Consider the following 20,127-nt stretch of genomic DNA (forward strand, 5'->3'; position numbering starts at 1 on the left):
ACACACACGAAAAATGTATATGATGCTGAACTCCTTTCAATACCTACAACAAATAACAGATACTTAACAGTTTATACTCTTGGGCTCTATGTATGTACAAAAACATCAAAATAACCAATTGATTTGACCAGACATTTGAGCAAAGAAAGTCAGTTAAACATCTGGGTGATCTTAAACAACTATTTGGCCACCTAGACAAAGAGATAAACGTACATACGCTTACATACAAATGAAAAAAGACAGGTCAGCAATATGCTTACGGTGACACAGACAGGAGGAGGGGTAAAGATTTTTTAATGAATACTTCAACTCTGGTATATGAATCACAAAACTAAAATGCCTCCAATCTATTCAAATACAGTTGCCTAATTTAAAAGTTCCAGTCTCAGCACCAAGAAGGGATAAAACATACTCTCATTTAATGTATCCCTGATGCCGTCAAATAAGTGTAATATTGAAGATCAATTCTATAGCATCTCAAGGGTTAAGTCCTGTGTTGTGAATAATTTCAAAAAAGTATTCTAGTAAGGATCAGGCTTAGGCTAGTTCAGCAAGAGGAACGGTTCCATAATGAGGCTTGGCCTGGCCCAGTCCCAGTAGAATTAATTTTGTGCCGTAGAACACCTAGATAAATTAGTTTTGCTTTAAATATTGAGTCCTAAAAGAGTTAAAAGAGGGAGAATATCAATCAATAATTTTTAGATTAACTACTTTGTATATGACAAAACAAGATTAACTTTGGCATTATAACCCCTTCTTCTGGCATTTCAGATGAACCCCAAGTTTAAAATAAATAATTAGAGATTTAAAAACCAACCAAACATGTACATTTGTTTCTTGGTACAGAATACTAACTCATTGCCTGGTTTGTAAAAAGAAAAGATTACTTGTACATTTTGCAAAATTACAAATATGGTTCTTATCTTTAGTTATTAAAATAATCATGCCTTTAAAAAAATTTTTTAAATAAAAAAATAAAATAAAATAATCATGCCTGAAAATTAAGTCTTCCGAAAATATAAAGAAATATATTTTGTAGAGTTCTTTTAATGGAGACACTGAAGCAGTTGAGCTTTAAAATTAAGTGCAAAAATAATATTTCAGGTAACAATGTTAGATTGTTAAAATTATATTTTAATTGATTAATTTCCCCCAATGCCTACCCATTATTTCCCTTTATAAAATTGATTTCTATGGAAATATTTGTGCAGAACTAAAATCACGTCTACAGATGGCAACAAATTTAAGCTAAAACTCCCTTGTGTCTTAATGGCTTTTTCTGGTTAAATGCCTACCAAAAGGTAAGTATAAGATTTATTTCCACAGGAGATGAAATCAGGCTTTTAACCTGGCCAATTGCCCATATAAACAATCTTCAATGTTATTTGGTCATCATTTGGTAATTAAAATGGCAAATCACAACCATGCTGAATTTACATCCATGTGCCGAAAAGTTATTTAGCAGACAACTAGAGATAGAGGAAATGTCTCTTTAACAGATTCTTTTAAGAATACATCTACAGGAAGCATCAGGCTTTCAAACAGTCATAAAAAACAAGAAGCAGTTGAACAGTGGCACCCAGAGGTGAAAAGTATATTACTTCTAGAGATTTATATGGTTAACCGTCGTCTGGTTTCCAGCCATCCTTTTTGTCACTTCCAGATTTTTTACTAGTAAAGGACCAGAAATCATTTTTTTCTTAGTTACATATCGAAATACCATATTTTAATGAAGAAAAATAAATGTCCTCGCTTTGAAAAAAGGACTCTACTTCTGGGTTACATTGCATATCAATTCCCACTCCCCTCAAAACAATAAGCAAACCCATGAACGCCAGGCAAAATACTCTCCAGAATGGAATATAAAGCCCACGCATCTACTTCTAGCCTAACCAATGTTATTAAGAAAAGCTATTTTTTAAAAAATAGTTCTGCTGACTACTACACAATTTCCACATGCCCCATATTACATTTTTCCTAAGAATGTTTATTTGAACTACTGTATAGCCCTGTACTAAAAATTATAACCCTGGGGAGATTTTAAGAATTTTCTATTGAACCCTCCCATTATCATGACAGCAGAAGATGGGAATGGGATGAATTCTAGTTGGGTGAGTATGAGCAAAGGAAATGAGAACTTTAAAAATAACAAAATCTATTTTGAATCAAATTAAAATGAACCTGCATTTTTTTTTTTTTTTTAATTAAAGAAGCTCCACACCCTTTCATCTGACAAGTAGCAGCTGCCTGAAGCATTTGACTGGTGCTGAGTTCCTAAACTAACTGCAGGGGGGAAAAACAAAAAACAAACAAAACAAAACAAAAAACACCCTCCTCCTGAGTATAATCACCTTGGGGAGCCTCCAATAAACCTGAGTTTGTAGGGCCAGAGCAGGCCAGGTTTTTTTTAAGAGCCTCAGAAGAAGACTCATTTCTGCCCTTGAGCTGAAGTACCTAGCAGAGGGGGCCTTCCTGGCTGGTGGAGCCTAACCCATCACGGATTTTTCATCCATTACTGTGTTCCCATTACCCTTTGTCAGATGTTTTCTTCAAGATTCCACTGCTCCTTTTTTTTTTTTTAGATTTATTTATTCATGAGAGACACACAGAGAGAGAGAGGCAGAGACACAGGCAGAGGGAGAAGCAGGGCTCCCTGCAGGGAGCCCGATGCGGGGACTCGATCCCGGGTCCCCAGGATCAGGCCCTGGGCTGAAGGCAGCGCTGAACCGCGGCGCCACCCGGGCTGCCCTGCTCCTTTTTAATCACCTAAGAGCAACACTGATGTGACGAGCTCCAGAGTAAGGCTCAATGTTGCTGATCGCAGCTTGGGCCCGACGATGAGAAATGGGCCCCCCGCCCCCACCGCCCCGCGTAAACCTGAAGGAGGCAGGGAGACCTTGCCGGAGTCATTACCCGCTACCCCGGATTGGAAAGAAGAGCTGTGGCCCTTTCTAGGCGAATGTGAACAGGCTCAACGCGATCTCACAAAGCCGGCAGCATTTCACCCGGGAGGTGAGGGCACCTGCCGGTGCCGCTCGATGGAGCGAGCGCTCCTGTCCCGCACACTGCGCGCCCCGGCGGTGCCCCCGAGCGAGCGCGGCTCCGCGGGGGGCGGGGGGGAGCGCTGTGCACGCCCCAGGGCTGACACCAAGCTCCCCCTTGGTCTCGTCCTCCTCCTTGTCCCTTTCCCCCCCTTCCCTACGGATAGCGGTGTTGCCGCCTACACTGATATTTTGCATTTAGGGGCAGCTTCTGCGTGGCTGCTGAGTTGCCAGCACGCACAGCGCCCGCGAGCAGGCTGCGAGCCGCAGCGGGGAACTGCCTGCCTGTCTGTCTGTCTGTCCGCGCCTCCCGCAGCCAGGCTGCGGGGCTCTCGGGCTCCGCACCAGCAGCAGCTCCCAGCCCCGGAGCCGAGCGCGGGAAGCGGCTGCGCGCGGCTCGGCTGGGGCCCTGCAGCCCTGTTCCCGGGCCCGCGGCAGGTCTGCGCGCCATCTAGTGGATCCCCTGGGTCTGGGCGCGCGGCCTCCAGGGGAACCGGGGTCGTGCGACGTCCTGGGAACAATCCTGAGAGCGTGATCATAAAAAAATAAAAATAAAAATAAAAATAATAAATAATAAATAATAAAATAAAATATAAAATAATAAAATAAAATAAAATACTCAAACGACAATGGAAGCAGTGCGGAAGGAGGCTTATCTAACAAAAGCAAAGGAAAAGAAGGAAAAAATGTATATATATACATTTGTAATATTATATATATATATATATATATTAGCTCAAATGACTCTTGCAGGAATTTCATCACTGCTTGTTCAAGTATGAGCTTTAAGTCTTTGAAATGTCAAATGTGCTTCGTTATGTATTATGAGGAGGAAAACATGAAAAGGTTATTTGGCCGAATTTTTTTTTACCATTTTTCTCTTTCCTATAATGTGCCAAACTGGATACTGTACGATTGCTTTCATTTTACTTTAAGGGGTTATGATTCAGTAAGGCAATCCGAATGGAACCGAAATCCTTATTTTTTTCCTACCATCTAATAAATATATGTGTCTTAAAGATGCTGCTGACAAAAATACCCCACCAGCTACTGCTCCCTTCCTCACCCCAACCCCATCTATTCCTGACATCTCCCAAAAGAGATGTTCTTGGCACACGCATATCTTCTGGATGAAAGGACTTCAAGTTTCTTCTTGGCCAAGTGATGTCTATTACTTGGTATAAGATCAAATTCAAAATACAGCTCCTGGAAAGCTATACCTCTGGCTGATCGGTGATCACTTCTTACTTTAAGGTTACCCGTCATGTCTTTATTCTTTTTATTGAAGTACAATTGCCATACGATGTTATATTAGCTTCAGGTGTGCAACACAGTGATTCAACAATTCTATACATCACGCGGTGCTCACCATGAGAAGTGCAGTCACCATCTCTCACCATGTTATTACAGTATTATTGACTGTAATCCCTATGCTGTGCTTTTTTTAATTTTTTTTGAAATATAATTAACATACAAGGTTATATTAGCTTCAGGTGTACGACATCCAAACATGTCTCATTTAATGTTGCCACTTGTCTGTGATTTCCTGTGATCTGTATGACCTACAGCATCTACCACAGTCCAGGAGCCTCTTAAATGTTGAATATGTAGCTATGACATAAGATCTCTGTTAAGATCTATCAATAAATACTCTGGTTATTTTACCCTTTTGGTTGGGTTATTGGAAATAAGTAACATTTATTGAGCCTTACTAAAGCAGGCCCTGTTAAGTACTCATAATTTTCTTATCAGGCGCTCACAATAGCCTTATGAAATAAGTACTACTACCATCCTCATCGTGTGGTTCAGGAAAGCCAAGTCTGAAAGGTTAAGAAATTCACCCAGCTGACGTGGGTAGCGAGAGATGGAGCAGGAACCTGATTTCAGTTTGTCTCCAGAGCCTGTACTCAAAACCACTGGGCTACACTCTACTTTCTATGTTGTTATTAAATATATGATATGCTCTGATCTTATTACTGGTTGCATTATATTTCAATGATTCGTGTTACACAAACTAAATAGTTATCATTTCATCCCATGTAAAACCAGTTCTTTTAGGTAGCTGCTAAAATTATTCAAGTTGTTCATATTTTTTACCATGTTTGTTCTTCAAAGAATGAGCTTACTATAATTAAAAGACTTGTACAGAGGAAGGAAAAGAAATTACTTTGCTGATCAAAGGACTGATGTAGGAAAATATGCAAGCTGACTGCATTTAGCTAAGATTGCAACAATGAAGTGGAAAAGCTAGGGGAAATGGGGGGATCTGGTAATAACTCTTTCTTTGTTTTTTCAGTTCACCTGACCTCTTTAAACATTTTAATTTAGAAATGCTCCTCACAGTCCTCAGGCTTGGCCTCATGAGTCAGCAAATCAGGAACCCCACAGGAGCCACCTGTGGGGTTTCATTTCAAGAAAATTAGAAAGAGCTCCTAACCCCCTAAAATATTTAAAGATATTTAAAATTGCGTTCTTAGAGCATCTTGCCTTTGGCTTAACCAAAAAAGGGACAACACTGGTCATAATTACTCAAAACTGGAAATAACCTACATGTCCCTAGACAATAAAACAGATAAATAACATGGTAATTCATACAACGAAATATTCAGCATTGAAAATGATTGCACTAATGCCACACACACGCAACACAAAACGTCATTTTTATCAACATATTTTTTAAAGTCTGTTTTATTTTTTTAAGTAAATTCTACCCCCAATATGGGGCTCAAACTCACTACCCCAAGATCAAGAGTCACATGCTCTACCGACTGAGCCAGCAAGGACCCCCAACACAAAATATAATTTTGGGCAAAAGAAGCAAGACAGAATAACTCCACCCCCATAAAGTGCCCAAACAGGCAACACTACACTATTGTTTAGGGATGCATAATTCAGATTGGGACACTATGGAGAAACGTAAGGTAATAATGCCACTGAAACTGGATGAGTGGCTGCCTCTGAGAGGAGAGGGAAAAATAGGAAGGGAGACAATTTCTGGAGGTCTGGTAACTCTTCCTCAAACTCTACACTCATGCTACCTTCACTTTTCTATTTCTATGTTATATTTCACAATAAAAAATGTAAAATAAGCACATCTTATGATCATTCCAAAAATGCATCAGGAAAAAGAACACATTAAGCTTTATGCATCATTTATGCAGATTGGCAAGGAGAGGAAAGAAGAGCCGGCATGAAGACTAAATTCTAGAAGAAGGCAGTGGTTGCATTGTGAGCTCAAGAAGCAGACAGATCTGGATTTGAACTAGAGGCCTGCTACTGGCCAACTGTGGGCCCTGGGCTGGTGTATAAGCCTTTCAGACCCTGCACGCTCTCCACCTATGAAACAAAGATCATGGGAGGGCCTCCATCACAGGGTCATTTCGAAGCTCCCACAATGCACTGGTTTTCATTAATTGCCCAGTAAGTGTTTTTTTTTTTTTTTCTTTCTCAGAGATTGGGGGTAGATGAGGAAATCACCACAGGGAGTAGAACAGGAGAAAACTCAGAGACTGCACTGACTATATTTCCTTTCCACTCAACCCTTGGTCACTCCTCAACCCCACCAGCTTTGAGACTGCTCTAGTAAGAGTCACCAGGGACCTTCTTGGAACCCAACAAACATTTTTCTCAACATCAGGACACTGTTCCTGAGCTGTCCTCTTCTCACCAAATCTCTACCACTTGTCAGGCCCTTGTCTTCCAGCAGCCTCCTACCTGGTCTTCTCCATTGTGGCCCCTCCCCAATCCTTTCCCTGCACTTTAGCCAGAGTGTTTATCCTAACGAGTAAATCTATCGACCTCTTCCCTAGAGCCTTTATATGAACTTCTATGAACCTTAGCCCTGGAGAATCTGGTCTGTCTGTCCATCTTCAGGATCATCTATTGCTATGCTAACCCACCCAAACTCCCTTGCACTTTCTTGCATTTACTCCCCCTGTTCTCTCCACCTGGAAGACCTCACCCTCCCTCCTCACCCTTCACCATATCATCTGCCTCACTTGTAAATCTTTGAAACTCAAGACAAGTCTCTTTTCCACCCATCACATACCTTCTTTTGTCATCAGCACAATTCCTGATCATTCTTAAGAACTGCACTATCTGTGTGATGGTCTATATCCTCTTTAGGCTGTACACTCCTCAAAGGTGGACATTGTTCTTACCTTTGTACACCACCATGCATCACAGTGACCAACAAAATCCTGCTTAAGTGAATTAATGAATTGTGCAAATAATCATTGCTCATTTCATAGTGTGACAGGACTGCATTGCCATCTTTTCTACTGTAATCTCTCTCTTACTCTTTCTACAAGGGAAGAAAGTAAATGTGTCATATCCTTGTTCCTTAGACTCTGTCTTTTAATATTTCTTGGTCTTGTCATATTTCCTATATTTTCCACCTGATATTTAACTAATCAAAAACTTTACGAGTAAACTTACAAGTAAATTAAAGCTATTTGCTCTTGTTCCATGTACTGTGGGTGTAAACCACACGGATAGCCATAGGTTAAAATCCTGGCTCGACCAGTAACTAGCTGTAGACTTTAAATAAATCATTTAATCCCAAGTTTGGTTTTCACTCTAAAATGAGGGTAAAAAAATCTACCCCCCTGGCTTTCTTGTGAAGGTAAAGGAACAAATGTACACAAAGCACTTATGCACATTGCCTAACACAAGTAAGTATGTAATAAGTATTATCTATTATTAATGCACAATTAAGACACTTGTGCACTTTGCAGACTTAATCATTCATTGAAGTGCTCCCTGTACTTTTCAAAACTGAGGGTCACATTGGGTTTAAGATAAAAGCCTTAATAACAATAAAGATATTATATACATATATGTATATCAAATGAAAACCCTAAAACGTGTGCTTGTATTATACATATATAATAAAAACTTATATATAAAATAAAACTTATGCTTATTTATATATATATGTGTATATATATAAACAAACAGTATTAATACCTTGCTTATTTTATAACTGAAAAAAATATGTGAACTCTGGTAGTTAAATGAAAAATAAACAGATTCCACTCAGTAAATGCTGGAATTTTCACAGTGGAATCTACATCATTTATTAAATACACATTAATCATATATGTTATTCTGGTGAAATATGCTTTAAGTACATAACATGAAAAATCCAATACCACAAACTTAACCTTTGCAATTGCTATTTTCTGTGCTTAATATTGCAATTCAAATCTGGTTAAGTTTTAAATGATGGTTTTGAAGAATGCAATTAAGAACGAAAAAATTAAAATGAAGGGAAACAAAAATTCATTAGCTACAACTGTATGAGGAGACTAGCATGGCTTTTGGAAATATGAAGACAAGACCTCTGGAATTTATTCCCGATCTTTATTTATATTATAGGGATATTATATACTTGTATTTAAAAAATCATTACTCTAAAAGGGAAGCGTCTGTTTGCTTTATCTATGAAACTTACTTTCTCTCTCCCAATTGCCCCCCAAAAAGGAAAACCAATTGTGAGCCACTTTATTCAAAAAGAAGACTCTCATGACAATAGGATTATTATGACAAGCATTTCCCATACTTTATTCTTCATGCCCAGAATGACATTGGTAAGATAAGACATTTTAAAAGTCAATAGCACTTATTTTGAAGTTTAAATATCATGTTAAAAAAAAAGTCATTTCCTTAAACAGGAAATGTATTAATAATGGCACAAAAGACAGTACCAGTCATACTATAGAGTACAATGCTTCCCTTCAAAAAAGAAAATAATACCCTTATCCTCAAAGGGTACTAATTCTTGAACAGAGTCATTTAAAAAATAAATACAGAGGGGGAAATCTTGACACCCTTTGCTTCACATTCGCATATATTTTGTTGCGTTCTGATCACGTGATTAACTAAAGATTTAAGTTGAGGCCATAAAAAATTTAAAGTTGCAACAATATTGTCTAGTTCTCACCAATCAAATAAGTTCTCTTTGCTTTAAACATATATTTTTACACCAATATTTGCAAAACTATCCTATTTTTGCAGTTGGTTCATTCTGTTCAGCATTATTCTCCCAGGAAGCTCGGCAAAGAATGACTTACTAAAATAAATTTTTAGAGACTCCTAAGGTTTTTAGCTTTACTTATAGGATAGGAATTTAAGATGAAAGCATTTGGTGCATTATTTAATTTGTATTTTATTTACTATTACTTTGGACTAGATGGGTTTGGGGGGTGGGGATTTCAAGAAATGTAATTATACATGGGTTTAAAGTCTTGAGGTGTTGCAAACAGTAAATTTCAATTTCCTATTAGCTAAAAACACATACATTCTGTTTCAATTCACTGCCTAACTCATGTTTTTAAGATTGTATTTATTTATTTATTTTAGGTGGTGGAGGAGCAGAGGGAGAGGGACAAGCAGACTCCATACTGAGTGTGGAGCCCGACAGGGGTCTCAATCCCACAACCCTGAGATATGACCTGAGCCAAACCCAAGAGTCAGACACTTTAATTGACTTGAGCCACCCAGGTACCCCTCTGGCTAACTCATTTTACCAACAGGTCAGATTTTCTTATTCTTACCTAAATAAGATTTCTCCATTTGATTATTAGGCAAAACTTTAGCTTTAATTTAGCCTAATAGCTAGGAGTGTGCGTGTAAATCCCTTTGTGTGTTGACCAGCTACTGGTCAATCAATGGCATTATTAAATCTCCTGAAATACAATGAACTAGATTGTGTCTGTCCACTTCATAAGATCCATCAAAACACATCAAAATTAATAAGTTCAGGCCAATTTTCCAAACAGTTTTTCTGAAGTAGCTAACAACCAGATTTTCTGGAGCCAGCAGACACTAGGATGGGACTTTCTCAGTGGATTGAGGCAGTTCATTGAGTCAGCATGTTTGTGAGTAAAGGTTACAGCAGGACTGGTAACCCAATGCAAGCCCCTTATTTTCCAGGGTCTGGATATACATTGGTTCCCGGAAACAAACCGTTCTTTACTTGCTAAAACTTTCTCAGGATCCAAGAGCTAGATTATTCTCTTGAAAATAACTTTTTACTAAAAACTGGTTTGAGGAGTGATTCAGAAATACTCATTCTTGGGGCACCTGGGTGGCTCAGTTAAGCGTCTGCCTTCGGCTGGGGTCCTGATCTGGGTCCTGGGATCAAGCCCCTCATCAGGATCCCTGCTCAGCAGGGAGTCTGCTTCTTCCTCTCCCTCTGCCCCTCCAACCCATTTGTGCTCTCTCGCGCTTGCTATCTCCCTCTCTCTCTATCTCAAAATAAGTAAATAAAATCTTTAAATAATAATAATAAATAGAAAAAAAAAGAAATACTTATTCTTCAAGTCTCATTTCTATGAGCAAAGAGAATCAGTTTGGGCTTGGTAATAGAAACAGCCAAGAGGGGATTTTTTTTTTTTTTGCATAAAGCTAGAAATCGCATAAAAATAGGAACATGAAAAGATGCATCTTTTTAATGTGAATTACCTGAGAGTTGATTTTAACCAAAAGATGAACAAGGGAAAACACAGTAAGATCAGATCTGTCTTGCTAAGAGACTTGGATTCATTGGAGTGGGGGGTGGAGGGATGGGAATCACTCCATTAGGTTGATTTAGTAAAAGCCAAGAAATATGCTCCTGAGCACAGCATCGATGTCAGATGACTCACTCTTCCACTGTTTCTTGAACTGTTTTATGAGCAAAGATGCCTATTACTTTGGTATGATTTGAAGGGGACTTTAAGCAATCTAGAAGTTCCTCAGCCATTCAAAAGACAAACAGACCCCAAATAAGAATTTTTTTCTGTCCTCAAGTATCTTCCTTATCAACGTGTGAAACTTCACCACCATTTTATTAAAGTAAATAAAAGAGCAAGTCTGTATATTCTAAGGAGACAGAGACCATAACTATCTCGCAGTTCTGTTCCCAGGATGAGATTAGTGCCTGGCACAGAGGCTAATCAATAAATGTCTATCTGTTGAATGAACACATTTCCTGACACTTTTACACAAAGGAGAATTTCTTAATGTTGTTTGCTGCTTTTTTAAAAATCAATTTTCTTTCCAATCCATAAATGCTAGAACTTAAATTATTGAACGGCGAGAAAAGGTGGAATTTCAGAATGAATAAAGTGTACTAATTCTTTCAGAACCATGGAAATGAGGGCAAATTTCTGATTTTACAATTTTTTTGGCCAGCCTCGCTACAATCTAATAAATGAAAAGGATAGAATGTGTTGTCTTTTAATATATGAATTTGGCTACTTATCAGGAGAGTACATTCTTTATCATCAGAATTTTGTGACCCCCAAAATCAGTGCATGGTAGTGTGTCCTGTCTTCATAAATTCCTATAAATCCTAATTATAACCTTATTTAATTACACAGTTCAGGTGGGAGTGGTGGGTTAACTGACAAAAAAATAATTCCAGCACAAAGATTTTTCACTATCCCCTTCATGTTATCAGATTTCACAGTAATAATATTTACTATTGGGCCTGAGCATTAATACACAAAAGAAGGACAAATAACTGAGGCTGGAGACATACATTTTTTAAGATAATTTTAGTCTTTACAAAAATCCTTACATCAACACAGTTATTCCCACCCCCTACCCCCAAGGGCCTGTGGGCCTGAGTTAATTTGCATCGTTTGTAACCTTAAGTCTAAGTACAGTGTTGGAATAAAGTCAAATGCAGGGCTATGTGCTGTTGTATTATGCCAACTATCATATTACCTTTTAAAGAGGGAAAAATTATGTCAGGTTTCATTTCAACACTTGAAAGAAAAGGCAATTGGGGGATGTTAAATTCAGGAAAGAAAATTGTTTAGTTGCATCTTTGTTAACAATTTGGAAGCATCCATTGTATTACTTCTGCAGTGGTATTGAGCTAGTTTTATTAAGGCAAATTTATAGCAATGTTAGAAATTAATACCACTCTTATTTCCTCCACTGCCTGACTTTATTGAATGCCATGGGGCATATTAATCAGTAAAGCCAAGTAGTGCATGAAATAAAAGTATAAATTAACCTGTAACATGAATGTAAAAGGGGCTTAATAAAATAGAAATAAATAACACTTTAATGATAATCAACCTGCCCTGTCTGAGCCAAGCAAAAATTGTGATAATGCCAAACACAGGGTCTAAAGAGCTCTATATATTTTTATAAAGTTAGATGGAACCAAGCATTGACATAGAAGTCAAAGTTGATAATTACGGCCACATAAGCCACAAATGATGTGTTGCAGGGGTCCTGGTACTTTTGGTTCAATAGACAACATATATACTGCATTAAAAGAGTTTGAACACTGAGTAGCTAATATTATTCTAAGTTTCCTTTTTTTTTTTTTTTTTTTTTTACCACCCTGAACAGGCCCAATCTCATCTAAGTTCCCACTTTGTGTCAGGTAGTTTAGAAAAAAATGATTGTCTTACAGGCTCCCTTGCCAATATATTCTGGGTTTGGTTTTTTTTTTTAGATTTTATTTATTTATTCACGAGAGACAGAGAGAGAGAGAGAGAGAGAGAGAGAGAGAGAGAGGCAGAGACACAGGCGGAGGGAGAAGCAGGCTCCATGCAGGGAAACCCAATGTGGGACTCCATCCCCAGACCCCGGGATCACAACCTGAGCCAAAGGCAGATGCTCAACCACTGAGCCACCCAGGCACCCCCACTGTGGTATTTTTTAAAAAGTATAGTATATGGCTTTTAAATGTATTGATGTAAATTGTATTTTATTCAAATTTTTAAAAAAATATTATATTTTACAAAAACTTTAAAAATGTCTTCTCTGTCTATAATTAGGACTCCCTTTTGCTTGTTTCATGTTACTGTACCTTTTCTCTTCTGGATCAAGTAAAAGTTTTAGTATCAATATTAATATAGTATATATGTAAATTTTTTCAGAAAAAAAGATATACCAAATAACAATTAACCTATAACTGGATGATACTCTATTTCCCTCCAAAAAGTGCTTGCTGTGAGTATATAATTAAACCAACAATAGTACCACAGTGTAAGACACCCACAAAATGAAATTCAAAGCTTGTTTGAAATAAATAGCCATAGAGGGATGGCTGGGTGGCTCAGTCGGTTAAGTGTCCAACTCTTGATTTCTACTCAGGTCATGATCTCAGGGTCCTGCTCAGCGGAGAGTCTGCTTGTCCCTCTCCCTTTGCCCCTCCCCCTGCTCATTCTCTCTCTCTCTCTCTTAAATAAATAAATCTTAAAAAAAAACACAAATAACCATAAAATAATATTTTCAACTCTTCACGGAGAAACTGACACAGCCATAGCTTCAGTCTAATCTCTCAATCTACATTTACAAAAAGACATAGGAGCAAAGAGATGGGCTTGTAACCCCTGTTATTTTTATGCAAGCATCCATTAGCTTTACCAGGTTGATGAAAGAACAAAACAATATGTTGATATTTAGAATAATAAAATCTGTTCCCAAATGCAAGATGTTATTATTAATATTCATGGAAAGAAAATATCCACACACAGCTCTACGTGGACTTGTTCTCCCGGATTTTAGCATTGAGTATAATAACCAAGGAAGATGATTTAAAAAAAAAAAACTGTAAAGCATATTCTAAAATTATGTGAACAGCAACTTTACATTTTTACGAGATTTTATTTATTGGGGCGCCTGGGTAGCTCACTGGCTGAGGGTCTGCCATTGGCTCAGGTTATGATCCCAGAGTCCCAGATCCCTGGGAGAGCCTGCTTCTCCCTCTGCCTATGTCTCTGTCTCTCTCTGTGTCTCTCATGAATAAATAAATAAATTTTTTCTAAAAAGTATTTTATTTATTTATTTGAGAGAGAGTGTGTGAGCATAAGCAGGGGTAGGGGCAGAGGGAGAGGGAGAAGCAGACTCCCCTCTAAGCAAGGAGCCCAACTCAGGGCTTGATCCCAGGACCCTGAGGTGATGACCTGAGCTGAAGGCAGAATGAGCCACTCAGGCACCCCAAAGATCAACTTTAAATTATAACTTCTTTATTTTGATTTCTAATGCTGATGCTAAATCAATTTGATTAAATCTTCATGACCCCTGTTCCCTGTCACCAAATCAGTCTCTCTGGAATATTATTCTAAACCCTCTAAACCTTCTAAAACCCTCCCTCGCTCCCTATGCCTCCAGAATAAAGATCTAACTGCTAAGCTGCATATCAAAACTTCATGATAGTGTCCCACTCCTTGTAGGTAGCCAAGGTTCCTATGCCCTGATCTGTGACCCTTTCCAACTGTGATCCTTTGCTTATAAGTGTCATAAGTGCTTCTGCCTTAGGGTCTTTCCCTCTCACCACAACTACACACTACAGCCTCACCCTCATCCCCATTAAATTCTTCTCCACCTTCAAGGTTCTACTCAAATGCTACTCCTCTGAAACTTTTCTGGTCACTCTGAGACTGCTCTTTTTTAAATTTCAGCATGGAGGGAACCAGAAAGGTGGATCCCCAGAATTGTTGATCCATCAAAGAATTTTAAGCCTTAAAGTCTTTTGACAAAAAAAAAAATTCTCTTAATTTTTTTTTTTTTATTTTATTTATGATAGTCACAGAGAGAGAGAGAGAGAGAGGCAGAGACACAGGCAGAGGGAGAAGCAGGCTCCATGCACCGGGAGCCTGACGTGGGATTCGATCCCGGGTCTCCAGGATCGCGCCCTGGGCCAAAGGCAGGCGCCAAACCGCTGCGCCACCCAGGGATCCCAATTCTCTTAATTTTTAAAAAATTGCATGTGTTGTACCAACATTCAGTGTCCCTGTCAATGAACAGTTGATGCTTGGTTTTAAGCTATTTCCTAAGAAATTCAAAAATTATTCAATAGAAATTGTTTAAATTTATAAAACCCTTTTTGACATCACAATGAAACATCATACTGTGAAGTGGCTTTTCTGATATTATGCACAAAATCACCAGTGCAGGTATTTGAGTACCACTCTAGAGTTTCTTCCCCTCCAATAGAGCAGAATAATCTAGAATGGGCTACAACATATAAAATGTATGCCTAAAGACATTACAATGGCTTATTTAGTGAGCAAAAAGTCATTCAGATATTCTATTATTTTATGGTACTGAAAACCTACTGACCCAAGGATCTCATCAAGAATAAGAAAACAATATTAAAGGCCACTGGGCTTTTGCATTTTATTAACTTCAAAATTGAAAATTAAGTCTGAGTCATATTAGAACACCAAGTGATTGTGATGGGACTTCCCCTCACTATCACAGTCTCAAGAATACATCAGTTGGTATATTTTAACTTTTACACTTTATTTCGGTGGGGGGGGGGGGGTATGTTATAAATGTCAAAGAACAGCCACAAGAAACTATATAGGGATTTTGGCTGATTTCATTTTCTGAGAAAATTCAGAATAAGATTTTCCCTGGGTTAGGGGCATCTGGATGGCTCAGTTGGTTAAGCACCTGCCCTCAGCTCAGCTCATGATCCCAGGGCCCTGGGATGGAGCCCTGCATGGGGCTTGCTGCTCAATAGGGAGCCTGCTTCTCCCTCTCCCTCTGCCTACTGCTCCCCCTGCTTGTGCACTCGCTATCTCTCTCTCTCTCTCTCTCTCTCTCTCTCTCCCTGTGTGTCAAATAAATAAATAAAATAAAATCTTAAAAAAAAAAAAGATTTTCCCTGGGTTAAAAGACAGGGAAGAAAATTCTTGCTGCCAAATTGTTACCTATCAATTATTCTTAATGGGATCATAATAATTTCATATAACTAAAGAATAAAAATTGACCCTCTGCGACTTGAAATTATAATAGTCTAGCACGTGGTGATGATCTGAATTCTAAACATCTATGTTATAAATGTACATAGATTGTAAACATCTTTGTTATAAACGTAAAACAACAACTATAATTATTATTATAATAATCATCCAGTCAGAGAAACTGCAAAGCATAAAACAGTATGGGCTCCCCCTGCTGTTTCTACTGCTAAACTTAACTAACATTTCCGGTTGCCAGGGCTTGGTGCCCTGATTTTAAGGCTGATTCATAAACAAAGGGTAAACAAAACAAAATTAAAATGCCATTATATCAATAAATCAGTAGGTTGAGGGGGAAAGGAGAAATGAGATCGTCAAGGCCTTTAGCGTAATAAGTCAGCACGTACATGAAGGTGAGCATTGCCTGCAACTCCAAGAGCTAGACTAATGAGCTTCTGGAGAGCATCGAGACTGTCCTGCCACTGCATTTAGATAAAGAAGTTTAGGAGTGTGAACTTCCTAGGGAACTTTTTCAAATTTGAAAATCATACCATGCCCCTTGGCAAGTGGGACACGGTGCCACCGTCACGACTCTTTGCCAGTGCAAAATGGAAACCAGCCCAAGCCCAACAGGGTACACTAAGGGGATTATTGTGGAGAAGTCCTAATGACATTGAACAGGAGGCCAGCCTAACATCTTGTCCAAGTGAGATCCCCGGCCTCCTCCGTGATGGTTGCTTGGAGTTCTAGAGGCTAATGAGGGGAACCATCTGTAGCACTTTGCTGGCAGATGTGTCCCTTTCTCATACTGTGCCAGAGTCTCCTAATGAGGAGGTCTGTGGAGGGCTCCAGTATCACTCTGTGAGGGAAGACTGTGCAATTTAGGAACCGTGTAATCTGGAGGCCAAACCAATATCTGATTATGTGTATATATGCATTTCAGGTATGCCTTGTCTTTTCAAATGTGAACATCGGAATGTGTGACTGTATTTATAGCTTTCTTTTTTAATGCTGTCACATTCAGGGACGCCCATGAGTTAAAATGATAGCCTATGTTTGTTTCTTTTGCAAAAATTTTATAGACTATTTCAAATGAAAGGAGAATCCAAATTGAGTGACCTGCTTATTTGCTATCACTATTTCAAAGTCATCAGAGAAATCTCCAAAGAGGAAAAAAATACACACACACACACACACACACACACACACACACTCAGGTACATTTTTCTTCCTTCCTTCCTTCCTTCCTTCCTTCCTTCAACTGTGTTCATTTTGCAATGTACAGTTAATTTCTAACTTTATAATATCAAAAAAGTAATAAGAAATTAAACGTGAATGATAAATCTTAAAATCTTTACGAGTAAATTTCAAATATGATGGAATGACATTTCAAAGCATTTACGCAGCAGCATATGGGAAATTACATAAGGATTATAGTAGGCATCAAAATATTTTAAGGCGACCATTACAGTTTCAAAGATAGAACTAATCACAAACTCAGCATTTAAAATAAATAGTTAGGGCAGCTCCGGTGGCTCATCGGTTTAGCGCCGCCTTTGGCCCAGGGCCTGATCCTGGAGACGAGGGATCGAGTCCCACGTTGGGCTCCCTGCATGGAGCCTGCTTCTCCCTCTGCCTGTGTCTCTGTCTGTCTGTCTGTCTCTCTCTCTCTGTCTCTGTCTCTCATGAATAAATAAATAAAATCTTTTAAAATAATAAAATAGTTAATACTACAAAACTGTTTTAAAACAGCATAAGTTATTTTATCCTGCTGTAATTCTCAAAATTCTTTTCTTTTTTAAAGATTTTATTTATTTATTCATGAGAGACACACAGAGAGAGGCAGAGACATAGGCAGAGGGAGAAGCAGGCTCCTTCCACGGAGCCTAATGCGGGACTTGATCCCAGGACCCCAGGATCACACCCTGAGCTGAAGGCAGATGCTCAACCACTGAGCCACCCAGGTGCCCCTAATTCTCAAAATTCTATAACAATTCCACTCCATCATTCACTTCAGTTTCAATTAATCTACCGTCATTGACAGAGCCTTCTTAAAATTAATTTTTTCCAAGAAAAATAATAATAATAATACTTCTTAAAACTCAAAATCATTTAGATAAGCTCAGCTTCCATCACAGAGAGATATAAAAGAGACTCCAAGGAGACCAGATAAACTAAAGATTTCAAGATTTTTAGCTAGGGCTTTATTATACACCAAAAGTTACAAGATACTTAAAACCAAAGAGAAGATGTCTACACTTTAACTTGGTTGATAAGAAGGTTAGGTGAATTTTTTTTTTTTTTTTTTTTTTTTTTTGGTTAGGTGAATTTTTAAGAAGAAATATGCAGCTTTTAACAAAAGTACAAAGTAAGCTCAAAGTTCTAGTTTACGTAAATCTCACAGCAGCACCATGACCAGCTAGCTATTTTACCATCTGAGGTCTCCCATAGAGAAAATTTTAAATGTGTTTCCCCAACAGCAGAGTAACATTTTAGGCTGCCAGGTAAGACTGTCATGATAATTCCTCCCCAAAACCTCCTCTTAAGTTAGATCTGCCTTCTAAAAATATTATTACAAGAAATTTTGGTTCAGATTATCCTTATTCTCCAGAACTGAGATAGATCTACAAATGACATTCTTTTAATAACAAATTCTTTATTTAAATTCAGTTTAGGGCAGCCTGGGTGGCTCAGTGGTTTAGCGCCGCCTTTAGCCCAGAGCCTGATCCTGGAAACCCTGCATGGAGCCTGCTTCTCCCTCTGCCTGTATCTCTGCCTCTATCTCTCTCTGTGTGTATCTCATGAATCAATAAATAAAATCTAAATAAATAAATAAATAAATAAACAAACAAACAAATAAATAAATAAATAAATAAATTCGATTTAGTTGGACGCCTAGGTGTCTCAGCGGTTGAGCATCTGCGTTCCGCCCAGGGCGTGATTCTGGAGGCCTGGGGTCAAGTCCTGCATCCAGCTCCTTGCATGGAGGCTGCTTTTCCCTCTGCCTGTGTCTCTGCCTCTCACTCCATGTCTGTCATGAATAAATAAATAAAATCTTAAAAAAAATGTTTTTAAATAAATTCAATTTAGTTAACAGAGTGTATTATCAGTTTCAGGTGTAGAATCTAGTGATTCATCAGTTGCCTATAACAGCCTGTGCTCATTAACAAATGACATTATTTAAAAGTTCTTTACAAGCTTCAGCTTGTTTTCATTATAAATTCCACATCGAATATTAGTACTAATAATTGATTTTAGCAATAAGTAATAGAGTTATAAACACTCCTGCTATTTAATGAAAGAAATGGCCCGGCTTCGGGTTTTATTTATTAGCATCTGAAGTCCCTCCATAACCCTAGTAAGATCAGTTATAGCTTAATTAAATGAGAAAAACGGCCTGCCAAAGATTCTTTGTTCTTGAGGTATCTGCTGTATGTTTGCAGTTTTCCTGCAAATCCTTATAACCTATTGCAACCCGAGGACAGATTGGCCTCCAAGCTTAAATTTACTTCATATCCCCAACAAAGCGTCTTTGGCCTGAAATGTGCATATATTTTTTTCATAATGTACCAGCTGCAAATACCGTGCGAAGGGGTCTCTGTTTTATTAGCCATTGGAGAGTCGTTCCCCTGGGAGCCGGCGGGGGCGCGGGCGCGGGCGCGGGGGTGCTCCCGGGCGAGACGTGCCCCGGGACCACAGCGGGAGGCGTTCACTTACCACCTGTGCGTCTCGGGCGCTGCGCTGCGGCGAGGCCCTGGGCGCCCACGTGTCCCAGGCCCGGGTCCCAGCGTCTCCACCGACGGAAAAGGACTAAGCGGCCTCGACAGATGCAGCTGCTCATCGCCGCGGCGGGTCCCGGCAGCAACGTGCGCGCGGCTCCACCAGGGCGCCCGCCACCGCCTGCCGCTCCGCTGGGCGCGAGGCCGCCCCGACGGGGCACCGGGGGCCGGGAGGTCGGGGGGGGTCGGGAGGTCGGGGGCCGGGGGGCGAGGGCCGCCGAGCGGGGCGAGCGCGCGGCTTCCCTCTCCCGCCACCAGCCGGCGCCAGAGCTCGAGGGATGCGCGGGGCTCCCGGCTCGGCGGGGACACAGGGAAGCCCGCTCTCGGCCTCGCGCTGTCGGAGAAGGAGAGAGAGAGACAGGAGAGAGGGACAGAGAGATGGAGACAGAGAGAGAAGGAGACAAAGAAAGGGAGAGAAAGGGAGAGAGACAGAAAGAAGGGAGAGAGACAGAGAGCGAGAGAAAGAAGAGAGAGAGAGAAAGGGAGAGAGACAGAAGGAGAGAGAAAGGAGAGAAAGAAAGAGGCGGAGAGAGAAAGGAGACAAAGAGAAAGGGAGAGAGAAAGAGAGAAAGAAAGAAGAGAGAACAGGAGAGAAAGGAGAGAGAA

The 20,127-nt window shown here is 39.5% G+C and overlaps 1 long non-coding RNA gene across 1 annotated transcript in view; it reads right to left on the reverse strand.

Annotated features, from left to right (window-relative positions):
• LOC140598110 (uncharacterized) overlaps nucleotides 1-19,690 on the reverse strand; it is a 106,438-nt gene extending 86,748 nt beyond the window's left edge. Inside the window, exon 1 of the long non-coding RNA XR_012000239.1 lies at nucleotides 19,460-19,690. This is a non-coding gene — a long non-coding RNA (uncharacterized lncRNA). The remainder of the gene's footprint in view (nucleotides 1-19,459) is intronic.
• Nucleotides 19,691-20,127: the final 437 nt, after the last annotated feature.

Source organism: Vulpes vulpes, chromosome 3, assembly GCF_048418805.1.
Source record: "Vulpes vulpes isolate BD-2025 chromosome 3, VulVul3, whole genome shotgun sequence".
Lineage (NCBI taxonomy): Eukaryota > Metazoa > Chordata > Mammalia > Carnivora > Canidae > Vulpes > Vulpes vulpes.